Below are 14,294 nucleotides of genomic sequence, written 5' to 3' on the forward strand. Positions count from 1 at the left end.
GGAATTAAGAGAAACCAAATTGGGGCTTCCCTGGTGGCGCAGTGGTTGAGAGCCCGCCGGCCGATGCAGGGGACACGGGTTCGTGCCCCGGTCCGGGAAGATCCCACATGCCGCGGAGCGGCTGGGCCTGTGAGCCATGCGCGTCCGGAGCCTGTGCTCCGCAACCGGAGAGGCCACAGCAGTGAGAGGCCTGCATACCGCAAAAAAAAAAAAAAAAAAAAAAGAGAAACCAAATTGTATATGCTTCAGGCCCCTATATAACCTGGACTTCTCCTACTAACACTTACTCTTTGCCAGGCACTCTCCTATGCATTTTATGAATATGAATTAATTTAATCCTCACACAGACCCTGTGAAGTTACTACAGCTGTCATCCCCGATTTGTAAATGAGTTGATTGAGGCTCAGAAGAATAATTTGCCCAATATCACACAGTTGTGGATCTGAGCTTTGAACCCAGGTTCTTCAGAACCTTTTTTTTTTAGATTCCATATATATGTGTTAGTACACGGTATTTGTTTTTCTCTTTCTGACTTACTTCACTCTGTATGACAGACTCTAGGTCCATCCACCTCACTACAAATAACTCAATTTCGTTTCTTGTTATGGCTGAGTAATATTCCATTGTATATGTGTGACACATCGTCTTTTCCATTCATCTGTTGATGGACACTTAGGTTGTCCTGCCTATTGTAAATAGTGCTATAATGAACTTGTCCTGCCTATTGTACATAGTGCTGCAATGAACGTTGTGGTACATGTCTTTTTTTTTTTTTTTTTTTTTTTTTTGCAGTGCTTGGGCCTCTCACTGTTGTGGTCTCTTCTGTTGCAGAGCACAGGCTCCGGACGTGCAGGCTCAGCGGCCATGACTCACGGGCCCAGCCGCTCCGCAGCATGTGGGATCCTCCCGGACTGGGGCACGAACCGGTGTCCCCTGCATCGGCAGGCGGACTCTCAACCACTGCACCACCAGGGAAGCCCCATGTCTCTTTTTGAACTATGGTTTTCTCAGGGTATATGCCCAGTAGATTTCTTTTAAATTGCAAATACTAATCTGTGCACTGCAGTAGTCATGGGCCAAATAGCTAAGTTCTTTTCTGTTATCTATTGTTTTATAACAAATCACCCCAAAACCTAGTTATTTAAATCATAATCATTTTATCTCCCACAGTCTCTGTGGGTGAGAATTTGGGACAGACCTGGGTGTCCCTAGCTCAGGATCTCCCTCGAGGTTGCAGTCAGATGGTAGCTAGAGCTAGAACTACAGTGGGCTTATGCAGCTGGGGATTAGCTAGGTACTTCTCTCTCTTTCTCCATTCATGTGGTCGTGAGTCCACTCTGTAATGGTCTCTGAGCATGAGCTAATTGTGCTTCCTTCCAGCATGGCAGACAACTTACAAGGTGGTTAAAGACTTTTTGAGTGAGTGTTCCAGCAAACAAGGCTGAAGGCTTTTATGAACCAGCCTCAGAAGTCACAGAGTCAGTTCTGCCGTAGTCTATTGGTCAAAAGTCACAAAGCAACTCCACTGTTAAGGGAGACTCCTCCCCTCAGTGGGAGGTATGTCAAAGTCACATCGCAAGAACACAAGGGATGGGAAATCTTGTTGCTGCCCTCTTTGAGTGATTTGTAGTGAGGTGGATGGACCTAGAGTCTGTCCTACAGAGTGAAGTAAGTCAGAAAGAGAAAAACAAATACCGTATGCTAACACACATGTATGGAATCTTAAAAAATGGTACTGATGAACTTAATGCCAGGGCAGGAATAAAGACCCAGGACACGGTGGGGAAGGGGAAGCTGGAAGGAAGTGAGAGAGTAGCATTGACATATATACACCAGCAAATGTAAAATGGTTGGCTAGTGTGAAGCTTCTGCATAACACAGGGAGATCAGCTCAGTGCTTTGTGATGAAGACCTAGAGGGGTGGGATAGGGAGGGTGGGAGGGAAGTTCAAGAGGGAGGGGATATGGGGACATATGTATACATATAGCTGATTCACTTTTTTATACAGCAGAAACTAACACCACATTGTAAAGCAATTATACTCCAATAAAGATATTTTTAAGAAGTAAATTTAAAAAAAGGGAAATACAATCTGCCACATAACTAAAAATTTCTTTGCCCATAAAACGTGCTTTAAAACTCACAGAGTTGATAATGTGGGCACTGATTCATTCTTGTTTGTCAGCAACCCACTCTTCTGATTGATAAAACATGCCTATAAAATGGCAAATTGGCAGAGTATATTTACAGAATGGAGGTAGAGTTTGCGGCTCTGGACCAAAGAGAAATGACCAGACTTTATATAAATTGAGCTTGGGACCCTGACCTAATGTCCAGGATTTTAATGCAGAATTTCAACTAAATGGGAAAGATATACTTTTTCTGCTTCTAAGAAATTATCCTTATTGCAAAACTGTTTTTTATTACATACACGAATTCGATTCAGTGTAGCTGACTTTACTGTGCTGGGCTTTCTATATAGGGTCACCGGTGTCCAGGCAAGTGCTGGCCTCTGGCAGCAGGCCAGCAATAAAGGGCTGGGAGCAGAAAGGCGAAGGCAACTTGACCCCCTCCCCATGCAGTGATGTCCACCGCGACGGCCTGTCCCCTTTCAGCTGTGATTTCATTTACCAAACAAGGCTGATTTAGGAAGTCGTTAGGAGGCCCGAGTAGTGACAGCTAGAGATTTCAATCCTATTTACTTCTTGGCTGTAGGTAACAAAGTAAAAGTCCCCCCAAAGGAAACCAGCTCGGAGTGATTCAATCAGCCCTCCATGACGGCCTTGGGGATATCGGGTGCTTACGGTTGGTTTGTTTGTTTTATAAAGCCTGTCATTGATTTCAAACTGGTGGAGTCTGAGAACGCTGCGTTTCTGCGTAGGTTAGTGTCTCTGGTTGTAAGTCACTACGGCCTGTCTGTGCTAAATTGTCCCACCTGTTCTGGACAAGTCCAAAACACTCTAGTGCGTGACTATGTTCAGTGGCACAAAGTAACTTAGGCCCATTTTATGTGAGCTTGTGATTATGACTTCAAAAGGAACCGACAGCCAACATCCGTGAGTACAGACTGCCTGTAGCACAGCTAGGGAGAAAAGCGTCCCAGCCCCAAGCCAGACTCCGAGAAATTCCCAAAAGGCCAAGAGTCTTTCCCCCTCCTCTCCTTCAACAGAAGGATTATAAAGTAAGGGATCCCCTTAAATGCTCATTGGATCTGATGATGAGCGAAGGTTTGGTCTCCTTTTGAATTGGCACAAGGCACACCGCTATTGGTGGGAGGTTGTTAACTTTTGTAACATGGTCTAAATTTTCTAAGGGCGAGGGTGGAGAAACAACAGAACTTGCCCTTGAGAATTTTGCTGATAACTGAAAACATCACTTCGCTTCACTAGATAGTGGAGTGCCCCAAATTCCTTGACTTATAACATTGCCGGAACCAATTCTTTGCCGCTAGGAACTACAGAGCCTGTTCCCTGACTTAGTTTTATGTCTGGGCATTTGCGATCACTGACTAATCTCAACTAGATTTCCTCCTCTACCGAGAGAGCCACAGAGCAGGCCCCAGCAAGCCAGGCTGGTGTTGAGACACACTACACAGAACACAGCAAACAGAGGATGTCTGGGCTTCAGCCACTTCCCTGGAGGTTTTCTTTTTTGTTCATGGTAATTGGATAGCTTTTCTCATACCCAAGCCTTTCTTGGGCTTGTTGAGTCTGGTTATTTTCATTTGAATTAATCCATAGAAAGTCACCAGTCATAGGGCCTAGACTTACTGAATTACAGATAAACACAGCCATAAAATCATTTCACGGCTTACCTTGGAAAGTGATAATGTACAGTCCACAGCGTTGTGTCAAAAGCAAGAGAGGGAGCGTTGTGGCATTTCTATTCATTTGTCAGTGGGATGAATATAGAGATATTGATATTTTAGCCTTTTATGAATGAAAGAGGAGTTAATTCCAACCTATGAGAAGTTTTTGATTTGTCAGCTTTGAGAAGCTGAGTTCTCTGAGTCTTTAAGAATCCACAGAGTAGCTGACAGCCAGACACAGCTGTGCCACTTGTTTTTCACTAATGGGATGCCCTGAATAACCGGCATTGATCTTAATGGTCACTTCTGCAGAGAGAAGTAATAGTATCTGAAATCTAAGTTCTTCTTCACGAGCTACCAAGTAAGAATAAACTTCGGAGATGAACCTCAAAACCAAATTGAGAATCATTAGTTTGCTTCACAGACAGCTGATGAAACCCCACTCCTGAATGCAGCGGTGTTTTGAGAGTTTAATTTAGGTCTTTGATTGTAAGACCTTTCAGAAAATGCAAATGTCCCTGCCTGGAAAGTGTTAATTTGGAACCTGAAGCCTCACAGAGGCAAAGGTTTATACTGTAGTTTCCTCAACCATTTTTCTCTATTTTATGTGTTTAGGTAGAAAGGAAACCCCACCTTCCATGGATAATGCTCCCTAAACTCACTTTTGTCAACTGAAAAAAAAAAAAGCACAACATAAGAGTTGTGAGTTACATTGGTTTTTTTTTTTTCTTTTTTTTTTCTTTTTTTTTTTTTTGCAGAGCACAGGCTCTGGACGCTCAGTGGCATGTGGGATCTTCCCGGACCGGGGCACGAACCCGTGTTCCCTGCATCGGCAGGCGGACTCCCAACCACTGCGCCACCAGGGAAGCCCGTGAGTTAAGTTTTATTGGGGAAAAAATGAGGACAATAGCCCAGGAGACAGCATCCCAGATAGCTCTGAGAAACTGCTCCAGAGAGGCAGGGGGGAAGGTCAGTAAAGATGTGATTTTGGTGAAGGGGGAGCACATGCAATCAATCACATATTTTTTGCAGGTTTCTGCCAGTCTCGTGAAGGTTACTGCGAGTCACGAGGAGCAGACGTCACCATGAAGGGTTTTAGTGCTTTTCTATGTACAAGGAGATTGCAAGAATTGGGCTCATAAAATCTTCCCTTGAAAATATCTAACTATCTAAAGACCTGTTCTACCAGTTTTTCCCAGAGCACAGAGGGCCTCATTCCTGATCTCCACCCTGAACTCCTTCCAGGGGGTGTTGAAAGTCAGCAGCTGCAGCGGCTCATGATTTAATCGTTGTAGAGGTAGATGACAAGTGCCAGTCTGTAGTTGGCACCATCTTTTTCCCTGTGCTGGAGAGAGGCCGTCGTCAAATAAGTTCTACAAGCAAGAGATGATTTGGCAAGTCTTTAAAAATGTTAAGGAAAAGCTTAAGTCCAACACAATGGCTACTTCATTTGTGAATTACAAGTGACTGGTGGGTTAAGTATTCTTTGGTCACTTTCGAGACTGGACAACAAAAAATGAAGGGCTAAAATCATTGAAAATGTCTAATGATTTACTCTAAGAGTAAGTGTGAAAAGCATGCATTAATAAATCTTACTCCAGCTATATATCCTATCTGAGCTATGCCAGCCCGCTTTCTAAGCCTGAATTTTTAAAACTTAAAAAAAAAAGCGGGGGGAGCTATCTTTTCCAAATGTGCTCCTATAACACTCAGTTAAGAAAATGTATATTTATTTTTTAAAGTAATGTCATTACCAGAAGGCTTACCTTTTTCCCTTTGACAGGAAAACAGAGTGCTTATCTTTGTATTTTCATAATGAAAACTCCCCACGCTCAGGCGACTCTGGCAGATTTACAACCTTTGAGCAAGAGAGCTGACAGGCATTTTAATATGAAAGGAGATATGATGTCTTTAGTGTACAGTGATGTCACTTCTAACGAGGGAGAAGCCGCTTTCTGCAGTGCCATCACCATAACAAGGCCGACCTGGCTGCTTCCTAGGAGACCTTCTCACCTAGAGAAAGGTCACAAATAAGACAGAAGGAAGGGACTCTCCAGATTTAGGTGGAAGGGCGCCCTGCGAGGTCCTGGGCACAAGTCTATTGTGAGTGTGCTTAAGCTACCAGAAGTTGAACTGTCTAGACAGAGCTGACCTTGAGAAGGGAAAAGGTCCTGATACTGAAAGGGTAATGAAAATCCTCCGGGGAGGATTTCAATGAAAGCTGCATTGCCTGTTGACCATTTCCTCTCCCTGCTCTCCTACCTGGAAGAGGTCTCATCACTTGAAAATGATATTGACAGCTCCTCTGTCATTAGGAGGGTGCCTGATGATTGTGCCTGGAGAAACGACAGTAAACAAATGCTAGCAACTCGCAATCTTTTTGTTTGCAAATGAGGCCTTAAAGGTATAGCATTTGGTGTAGAAAATACTGGTTCTGGTTTTGAAAAGAGCGTTGCATTCTCAGAGGCAGATATTCAGATGTCCTTGTCCTAAGTCCTCTAATTAACACTGCTACCCACTCCTAACTGAGCAGGAAGGATTTTTATCAAATCATCTGAGAACTGCTATGTTGCTGAATCCCGTGTACCTGGGAAAGGGGAGAAAGGAACTCCTGCAAGCTACTTCCCCGTGAAATTCTGAAAGCACCCTCCATCACATCAGAGAAAAGTCTGATACGGCTTAGCAAGGAAAACCCTAATACTGTATTCCAAAACCAGAGGGGCTCTCACTATTCAAATAAACTTTCATTCATTAAGCAAAATTTCTGGAAGTCCGAGGGTTAACTTAAGAACTTAGGAGGTCTTGCCAGCTCAGAGGATAGCCGAGCATCTAAACTTTGCCAGCGCAATGAAACGTACTTCTCTTTAATTAAATGGAGGTACATTCAGCCATCTACACACTCAAAATTAAGTATCAAAGATTTATCGTGTAAAGGAGCCAAACGGTAAAGGCAAGGGTTAGAAATGACCAATATCACAAAGGGCTATAAATTTTTTTAAGATGTTATTATCTAATTAATTTTACTGCAGTGAAACAGTGGTTATGAGCCTGAGCAGGCAGTCCTGGGCTGTATTCTGTCTCTGCCACTTACAAGTTATACGATTTGGAAAAGTTACCTAATTTCTTTAGGCCTCAGTTTCATTATATGTGAAATGGGAATAATCGTTTTACTACCTCACAGTATCTGTGAGAATTAATTGAGATAATCACTGAAACCCACTTACCACCATGCCTAAAGCATGGTTAGACACTCATGGGAGTGCATAGGAGTTTGGGATTAACATGTACACACTATTATATTTAAAATAGATAACCAAAAAGGACCTACTGTATAGCACAGGGAACTCTGCTCAATATTCTGTAATAACCTAAATGGGAAAAGAATTTGAAAAAGAATAGGTACATGTATATGTATAACTGAGTCAGTTTGCTGTACACCTGACACTAACACAACATTGTTAATCAACTATACTCCAGAAAAAATAAATGATAGCCCCTATCACCACTATTATTATTATTAAAATAATTAAATTAAATATTAATTTAATTTTAATCAATTTTATTTAATTGTTAGACATTTAAGTTAAATTATTAAAATAAGATAGTTATCCTAAGTAAAAAAGATACATATAACAAGATATTGATCTTAATTAAAAGAAGAGAAATATCCATATTAGTCATGTGTCTTGCACTAAGAGCTCATTTGTAATACTTCAGAATATATAAAATTACCTTATGTATATAGTTTGTAATGGAAATTTTTTCTTCACGGTTGCTCAAAGGATCATACTTCAAGCTCTAAGCGACTACATGTGGCCCTAGGTCCATGGGCTACTGATCCTTGAATGATGACTTTGACATAAAAATGTGTACCCATTCAAATATTAATGGCAACTACTACCCCACACGCCTGCCCTTCCACCCCCAGGCTACTATAACCCAGTGGTTCTCAAACTCTGATGTGCACAAGAGAATCAAGGGAGCACGTTATTAATGTAGACATGCCGGTTTGGTAAACTTGGACAGAGGCCCAGGCATGTGCGATTTTAGTAGGTAGACCATTGATTCTGAGGCAGATGGTATATAGAGGTCCTAATAGCTCACTGGAGGATGATGCCCTTCCCCCCACACATCAAGGATGAGAGGATGGACCTTTGGAAGGATATGTAGTTTCCCTTCTCTTTCTTGGTAAGATTGGTATTGCCTTCTGCTTAGGAGGTACCTTCAGATCTAGAGGCCTAAAGGGGGCCAGGTGAGGGTCGAGAGAGAAGAGACAAGGCAAATTTCTCAGGCCACCTCTTTCCTGTTTTTTAAGGGCAAGGGATGAATGGCTTCTTGATGTCTTGCTGGAGTAGGAGAGGAAATGAGGACATGACTGGAATCTTGGCACAATATTCATGGCTGTGCATATGGCTGGAACATCTTTTGTTGTTGTCTCTTAGTTTCTAAGTGTGACAGGAGGTAGTGGGTGAGATTTTGGATTCCGTCGAGGCATGGGAACCAAACAATATCCTTGGAATATAGGCAGCAAGGTCATAACATACTAGAGGGGCTCCTAAACTTGGACCCTGGCTCACTCAGGCGGAGCACAAGACCTCATGGCACACATACCATACCAGATCTTACCTTTCATGTGTTATTAGTTCCATTTTCTGTTTTTCCTCATCTGCATATGTTTATACACACACAGGAAGAATTTCACAGTATTGCCAGGCGTGGGAGGCAGGCTTATTAGTAAAATATTGAGTCAAAACTTTCATTAAACTTTATTAACATAAATAAAGCAGAAGTTATCATACCTAGCCACAAAACAAACAAACAAAAAACACTGAGCAAATGGAAAATCAACAACTGTTCTTAGATCTGTCAGAGAACTGAGGTCACAGGGCAAACCTCTGCCCCCAAAGTTGGAGAAGCAGAAAGGTGGCTAGAGCGGCAAAGCTTCCCAGAGCAGAGAGCTCTGCAAAACCAGAGCAGGGGGCAGGAAACCTAGACTGTAAGTAGATAATTGCTGGCAGTTCAGTGTGGACAAGTCTGAGAGTTAAAAATGCCAGGGTTTCCCAGTCTTAGGTGGTCCCCACACTTTGATGGGTTTTACCTCCAGAATCCTGAACCAGTTCTCACAGTGAAGAGTAGAGAAAAATCCCCTTGTGCTTCTACCATGGAGAGGGCAAATGTAGCCATTTCGAAACAGCCCAGAACTCCCTGTTCTTAGTAAGTCCTGCCCTCAAGGAAAATATTTTACAAAAGCCTAAACAACATGGCTTTTACCAGAGCCTAATGACCTAGGAGTAGGGAAATACCCAATGTCAGTCCCATCTAGCCTTCCTGTCTCATCTAAGAGGGAGAAAATAAAAATCTGAGAAGCCCCTGTGAAGGTCACAGCCCAGGGGCATGGGATCATTAAAAGACTAAGACCTAATCCTAGGACCATAGAATGCTTTTCCTTCCCCCACATCTTACCAACACATAAGTAGGGCTCCGGTATAATATCAGGGGATTACGACTGAAATAACTGCACACTTCAGACTTTATTTAAGAAGAAGTCTCTAGGAAAACACAGAGCGGAAAGCAACAAAGCCACCAGAGGAAATTTTAGCCTCGGATACCTACAGCTATAGCAAACAGTAAACATAGCCTAACTCCTAGCCAGCTAAACATAAAACTTTATACTAAAGGTCTATTTACTTTAGTCCTTTTTATCCAGTAAATTATGTTCTTCTTTAAACAAAAAAATTACAAGGTATGCTAAAAGACAAAAAACACACCCTGAAGAGATAGAGCAAGCTTCAGGTCCACACTCAGATATAACAGAGACTTTGTTTGTTCGTTTGAAAAGAGGTATTAGATGTATTTATTTATTTTATTATTTTTTAAAGATTTATTTATTTGGCTGTGTTAGGTCTTCACTGTTGCACCCGAGGTTTCTCTAGTTGCGGAGAGCGGGGGCTACTCTTCGTTGTGGTGCGTGGGCTTCTCATTGCGGTGGCTTCTCTTGTTGCAGAGCATGGGCTCTAGGCACGCGGGCTTCAGTAGTTGTGGCATGCAGGCTCAGTAGTTGTGGCACACAGGCTTAGTTGCTCCATGGCATGTGGGATCTTCCTGGACCAGGGATTGAACCCGTGTACCCTGAATTGGCAGGCGGATTCTTAACCACTGCGCCACCAGGGAAGTCCCTGGCAGAGACTTTGGAATTAGCAGATTAGTAATTTTAAACAACATAATTAATATGCTAAGGGCTCTAATGGAGAAGTGGACAACGTACAAGAAGAGACTGGTAATATAAGCAGAGAGATGGACATTCTAAGAAAGAATCAAAAGGAAATGTTACAAATCAAAAACGCTGTAACAGATATGAAGAATGCCTTTGATTGGCTTAGCAATAGACGGGACACAGCCAAGGAAGGAATCAGTGAGCTTGATACTTGAGTCAATAGAAACTTCTAAAACTGAAATACAAAAAGGAAAAATAGTGAAAAAGATAGAGCAGAATATCTAAGAACTGTGGGACAATTACAAAAGGTATAAATGCCAAGCATTAGTCACCATGGTGAAAGGAGGATAAAACTCTCCTGACCTCACATGTCCTTGAGGCAACATAGGACAGAATCTCTCCTGGACTGTCATTGCCCCTTGCTCACATGTCCCAACAGAAGGAGAAGTAAATAATTCGATTGGTGAGTTTGGGAGAAGGAATTAAGTATCTCTGACAACACCACTTCTTTCTGTGTTCTATACTTCTCTACCATGAAAAAGGTGGCCTGTCTCAACTGGCAATACCATATTTTTCCACTTCTGCCTTTTATTGGATGGGTAAATTTTATTCTGATAGAAATATTCAGAAACTTTTTTTTTTAATATTTATTTATTTGCCTGTGCCAGGTCTTAGTTGCGGCACTTGGGATCTCCATTGCCCCTTGCAGGATCTTTGTTGCAGCATGCAGGATCCTTAGTTGTGGCATGTGGGATCTTAGTTGCGGCATGCAAACTCTTAGTTGAGGCATGTTGGATCTAGTTCCCTGACCAGGGATCAAACCCAGGCCTCCTGCATTGGGAGCATGGAATCTTAGCCACTGGACCACCAGGGAAGTCCCCAGAAACTTATTTTTTTTGCAATTTGTTTGTTGCATGAGTTTCCTAGAAAATAGAACCTGAGATGAAACCTACAGGCTAACTTTTATTGGGAAGGGGTGCAATCCCACGGCAACTGGAATGAGGGAAAACGTGTGAGGAAGGGAAGAAAGGAGAGCCAATATAAAGTGGTAGGTGTATCACTAAGCTGGCCATGGCGTTACAAAAAAATTAAAACACAGCCAATTACCTTGTCACATGTCACAAACTGTGTGGAACCACTGTCTCAGAAAAGTTCTTTGGTGGGAGAAGGGAGAAAAATTATTTACTAGTTCATCCCCCTCCCATTCTGTATACTGTCTCGCATTGGTCAAAGTTTGCTCCAGGGCTTCCCTGGTGGTGCAGTGGTTGAGAGTCCGCCTGCCGATGCAGGGGACACGGGTTCTTGCCCTGGTCCGGGAGGATCCCACATGCTGCGGAGTTGCTGGGCCCGTGGGCCATGGCCGCTGAGCCTGCACGTCCGGAGCCTGTGCTCCGCGATGGGAGAGGCCGCAACAGTGCAAGGCCTGTGTACCGCAAAAAAAAAAAAAAAGTTTGCTCCAGATGGCATGTACTCCCTAACACTTAGAGGTTGTATCACCCACACTTCCAGGCAACTGATGGGGAAGTCAGATCCCACACCCACTGGGTGAGAAGAGCTAGATCCTCAGCAAGTCCTATCAGTTTAGTTCTAGGGACCAAGGCTGTTATGGCTTTCATTGTGACGCTCATGACAGAGGTAGTGTCAGAGCCTTAGAGGCGTGGTGGCTGAGGCAGAGACACCACATCTGGCACAGTAGCTGTGCTCAGCTCTATCACTTGTTAAATTTGCAGCAGTTCACTGTCATGCCCTATGATCTCTCTGATTTTCACAGAAGCCAGAGAGTTGACTCAAAAGAGAATGTTATGAGAACCCCTCCATCTTTAATGATGGTGTTAATCTCCGTCATTCTTCAAGGACTGTGGTATTACTCCTGCAAATGACAGGGGATAAGGGAGTTTCAGGGGCTTACACGTAGCCAGTGGTTCTCAATCAGGGGCGATTTTGCCCTCCTAGGGAATATTTGGCAATGTCTGGAAATGGTTTTTGTTGTCACAACTACGTCTCACTGGCATCTAATGGGGAGAGGACAGAGACACTATTAAATATCCTACAATGCCCAGGGAATACCACACAGCAAAGAATTGTCTGGTTCCAAATGGCAGTAGTGCTGAGTTTAACCGTTCCTACCACAGTCAATTCACAGGACAGCTAATTCACAGGACAGGTCATTGATTTGAGGATGCTGCCAGAGCTAAGTACATCTGTCTTGACTATACATTCAGAAACCAGGGAACTAATCACAAAGCGGGTATCCAAAACCACTGAACCCACCATTAGAAGGACTTGGTCTCCGTAAGCCTCCGTTTTAACCAGAGGACTGTGTTGGTGATTCAAGTCTCCTGATATCAGGATCATCTCATGCACTGTAGCTAATGGCCCTTGAAAAGTCTAGGTTTGACCCTTTCCCCAGCGTATAGTTACCCGGGCAAATTGCCTCGGTTCCCTCCGGGGAAGGATCAAGTATATATACTTGTATATACTTTCAGTGGCATTAGAGGGTCCTTCCTCAAGGGGATCCAATCAATCCAATCCAATCAATCAATGGGCTCTGGGTTTGTTAACTGACTTAGATCTAGAAACTCAATGATGGAGTACAGTGTTCCCTCGTGGAAGGCAATGATAGCCTTCTGCTCAATAATTATTGATTTTTTAAAGTATTCAAATTAAGCAACACCCTAGTCAGCTTCCCAATGCCATATATCCCTGAAAGTAGGCACTTCTAACAACAGTCTATTGAGGGCAGTGTTCCGGTTTTCTATTGCTATATAACAAACTACCCGAGAACCTAGTGGCCTACAATAAGCATTTTATTCTGCCCTGATTTTGTGAGGAACCTGGGAAGGATGGGAATGAGTGATCCACCTCTGCTCCACGTGGCATCAGCTCTGGTGGTTGGGATAGACGATCCACTATCAAGATGGCGTCCCCACTCACATGGTCTGGGATCGGTGGTAATTGATGCTAGCTCTTGGCTGGGAGCTCAGCTGGGCTACGTGGATTCTCCATGTGGATTCTCCATGTGGTGTGGGCTTCTCTCAGCATTATGGTTCCAGGAGAACCAGGCAGACATTGCAAGACGAAGTCCAAGAATGTTGCTCCAACTACATTCTATTAATCAGGCAAGTCCCTAAGACCAGTGTAAGATTCGAGGGGAGGGGAAATTAAACTCTACTTCTCAATGGAAAGCATAACAAGAATATGCTGCCATCTGTAACCTACCACAGGCCACGGGCGGGGAAGAGGGACAGCAAATATAAGATGGTACGTGACTGACCTGGCCAGGGTTATACAAGAAAATACAGCCAGTTATTTGAACATTTCAGTCTCCAGATAGGATGTGTGGAGAAAACCACCTCAGAACAGTCTATTGGGAAGAAAGAAGACTTTATCTGCTAGTTCCTCACCCCCATGTTGTCTGTTGTCTTTCGTTGTCAAAGTTTGCCCTATGAATTGGCAACCCGTACACTCCAAGGTGGCTGCTGGGGAAGCCATATTCCATAATCCACTGTGTGGCCCTTCATCTGAGTCCAGAAGTAAGTGGGATGATCCAGAGCGTCCAGCCCTTGGTGGCAAAGCTGCTGTAGCTCTTGCAGTGGTAGGCAGTCTGGGGCACTCTATAGCCAGGGGGGCAAGATAACTAGTGGTGTTAGAAACTGGTGCTGCTTAACTTAGGTGACAGTGGTGGTGGGCAAGGCTCTCCGATGAGGGCAGGTGAGGCTGTGAGTCTGGGGACATGCGTAAACCCGGCCCAGTGCACACATCAAAACCTTGTCACTGAATGCAGCTTTCATAAGTAATAAAGCAGATATTTTTATAACCATCTAAGGTCTCTCGTGGTTGATTTAGAACCATCTGTGCCTCTCTCAATTGGTTCCAAACTTGGGAGAGGTAGTTGGATATTTTCTGTTGCCTCTCCAGATCTCCTACCCATGTTTATCCAAATGTCTGAGCTCTGGAAGGCTGCCTATATAGACTATATCTAGAGGTTCCCCAGTTTTCTAGCTTCTAGTTGGTTTAGCCAATGCGATACACCAAGAGATCAGAGGATAAGACCGGAGTAATGTTGCCACTGTTGGCTGTGTCCCTTTAACAAAGAGCACAGCTCCTATCAAACAATCTTCTCCTAAGGCAACGCTCAAATAGTTCCAAAACCACCTTCTCCCTTGCCCTATCTGGTCCAGGAGCTCACCTCTGCTTCTGACCCTAGGATACCCACCACTCCTAGTAGGTTTCCTTTAACACAGCCCACACATTTGTAGAGTGTCCTTTTTA

Source organism: Pseudorca crassidens, chromosome 4 (genome assembly GCF_039906515.1).
Source record: "Pseudorca crassidens isolate mPseCra1 chromosome 4, mPseCra1.hap1, whole genome shotgun sequence".
Taxonomy (NCBI): domain Eukaryota; kingdom Metazoa; phylum Chordata; class Mammalia; order Artiodactyla; family Delphinidae; genus Pseudorca; species Pseudorca crassidens.